Source organism: Pinus tabuliformis, chromosome J, assembly GCF_031772625.1.
Source record: "Pinus tabuliformis cultivar Carrire ecotype Pingquan chromosome J, CPIR1, whole genome shotgun sequence".
Taxonomy (NCBI): Eukaryota; Viridiplantae; Streptophyta; class Pinopsida; order Pinales; family Pinaceae; genus Pinus; species Pinus tabuliformis.
In genome coordinates, this window is record NC_142295.1 from 1,136,889,496 (window position 1) to 1,136,892,946 (window position 3,451).

Sequence of the window (3,451 nt, forward strand, 5' to 3'; positions counted from 1 at the left end):
CACAAAGTCTTAAAGGTATGTCATACTAAAAACAGAAATTGCAATATAATATTCGAACCCGAACAAGTTATAGTAATAACCCTAATATAACATCGCATCCAACTATCTGAAGTTACGTAAATCATAAAGGTTATCACTGTTGGACCGCCGATTGCGATAAGACTTGTGAACCCAACAAACCGCCGATTGCGATAAGGCTGTGGACCTAATGGATCTATTAAAAACTTTCTTAATATCATATTGCATCCACTCCGTCGACAGTAGGGAAATCACTATGTTATGTGCAAACCATGAAAATTTCGATTGCGAGATTAAAGGAATAACTTTGATTTTCATGTTGCAATTAATGTGATAATGTTGTGGTTGCGATTGTGATTAATGTGGGACCTCCATGTGGGTATAAACGTGGATGAATATTAAAAAAAAGGGCCTCTCCAATAAAATCTTTTAATGTGCAAACTCATAAGTCGACCTCCCCTCCCAATGAATGTGTCTTTTGATTATTGGAAAAATTCATATATATACAAGTTGAAATGCTTCACTTCAAGAAATTGATTTCTGGTATCTAAGATAGAGAAGAATTAACAATCCACAACTCGTGAACTTGAAGAAACAAAGAAAGTCGAAGGTCGAGTGGGAAGGAAGGAAGCCGAAGGTCCAACAGGGAAGAAGGAAGCCAAAGATCGAGAAATTTTGTTGATTGTGTTAAGCCTTGAAAGGCTCGGACCTATGATGAATTAGAAGAAGTACATACCGCAACCTAAAGAACAATTTTTTGTGAAGATTTGTATGACCTCGAACCAACGAAGTAAGATTTCATCAGTCATCAGTTGAAGGGAGCAGTAGACAACACCAATGTTGAAGTATTTGTGAGTTTGTTCCTTGGAAGTAAGATACCATGACAATAAATCCTAAAGTAGTTACCGCGACAATAAGAACAAAGGCTTGAAAACAGAGAATTTCTTTTGTGCATACATTGAGGCTCAGCACATATATATTGTTTGAAAGGTTTAGCAGATCTTGGAGACATTATTGGAGATCATGATGCCTATTTGAAATCATCATGAGGTAACTTTGTAGACTCTGTTTGGGAAATATGAAGTGTTGTGAAGAATCCTTCATATGAAGACAGGTTGTCATTGATATTGCAGTGAAGTTGTAGACAGACAAAATTCAGTGAAGAAGATTTGGGAGCAAATAATTACTACCAAACATATCTAGACAATATATATAGCAGAGGGTCAGAGCCCTTGGGGTTGGTGCCTCAGAATTGTAAGGATTGGTGTCCTTGGAGTGGGTGCTCCTCAATCCAAGGTTGGTTCCTTGACAAGATAGGGTCAGAACCCTTGGGGTTGGTGCCTCAGAATTGGAAGGATTGGTGTCCTTGGAGTTGGTGCTCCTAAATTCAAGGCTGGTGCCTTGACAAGATAGGGTCAGAGCCCTAGAGGTTGGAGCCTCAAAAAATACCAAGTTGGTGCTTGGAAATAGGTTGGAGCCTGGGGAATTGAATATTAATGTCTTCATCAAGGGTTGGGAGCCCTATATATTGTACTTGATTCATTATAAAGATTATATTAATAAAATCATTTATTCCTATTGCTTATTTTGTGTTCTAAATATAATTGATTTAACTAGAAAAGTAACAATTGAAAAGGAATACTGATTCACCCCCCTCAATATTTCTAACAATTGGTATCAGAGCCAATACCTTCACACAAATCCTAACAGCTTGAAGGTTGATCAATTAGAACACATATGGAAAATCCAAGGAAGAAATTCTCTAATCCTCCTAAAGATGTGTCTCCCTCAACCACCGAAGTTGAAATCAATCAATTTGTGATGGCTCCATTTTTCAATGGAAACTTTGATATATGGGAAGAAATAATGAGGAATTTCTTAAAGGCTCAAGGCACTCAAGTTTGGAAATCAGTGATTATTGATATCATGATGAATGGAGAATCCAAGGAGTACAATGCAAAAGCAATGAAGGCAATCTTGAATGGGCTACTTGATTCTATGAAGGCCAATTTTGAGAATTGTTCATTAGCAAAAGGCATATGGGATAAACTTCATGATCTTCACTCAAAAGGAGCATTGACTATGACCACTAATCAAGAAGATGATGGAAAGAAAGAAGGAAATCCAGAACCCATCATGAAAGTTGAAAATAAGAATGATGACATCAAGGACAAAGAAGATCTAGAAGATGAAGAGAATGAAAAATATTTCTAAGAAGATCTCCTCATTAAAATTATGGCTACCATGGAAGAAATTTTCAGTTTGAAAAAGGAAAACGAAGAACTTAAGAAGAAAGCACTAGCTGGTGACCACGACCAAACAAGGAAGGAAGTTGACCTTGTCAAGCTTCAAGTGAAAGAAAGAGATAAATAGCTTGCCAAGCTTAAGGAGGAATTTCATCAAAACAAAAGAAAGCATCATGAAGAAGTCATATCCATGAAAAATCAATTGGATAAGGAAAAGAAACATGAAGATACATTGTCAAGCCACCTTGAACAAAGGCATAAAATCTTGAACAAACTTGAAGCAGAGATTGGTCAATACAAGGAAGATGTCTCCTCTCTTAAATCTCAACTAGAAGAAGCAAGAAAGCTAGGACAAGGAGTAGAGAAGAAAATGGAAGCATTGATAAACATATAAGGACAGGTTGATGAAGCAGAAAAGGAGAGAAACACCATGATATGCCAACTAAAAGCAAAGGATGAAGAAATATTCAAACTAAAATCTGACCTCAACCTTCTCAAGACCGAAACATGTAAAGCTACAAGGATCATGGAAGAAATGGAGAGCGGTATAGCTAAGGAAAATGAGGAAATATTCAGAATGAAATCAGATACCATCTCTCTTAAAATAGAAGAAAATGAAGCAACTTGTATCAAGGAAGAGATTGAGAAACAACTTTCTAAGAAGAACAATGATTGCAAAAGATTGGAAGAAGAGATTGTCTCCCTCAAAAAAAAGTTTGAAGGGATGGAAATTTTTTTGAAGAGCTCCCAATCCTTGGATAACATGCTCAACCATCAAACATCCCCATTTGATCAATTAGGTTTTGGCTATGAAGGAGAATCCTCAAGAAAGAATGATAATGCTTCAAACAACAAGGATATGAGGAAGCCAAAAAGAAATATTAATGATCCCAGTTCTATCAATGGAAAGGATAAGAGTCAAGGCAACAATAAAGGAAGTCCCATTCCAAGAAGAAATGTAGATGATGTCATGGATGCAAGAAGCAATGGTTATAATCAAAGGATCTCAAGGCATAAATACTTCAGAAGTACATCAAGGAAACCTTCTTCTCCTAGGTACCAAAGTATATTTCTTGGTTATTGTTATTCTTGTACAAACTTTGGACACATGGCAAAATATTGTAGGGCATATAACAAATATAGAGATTATGGTCCCCGACAATCTCCGAGAAGCAATTCTGCAGGAA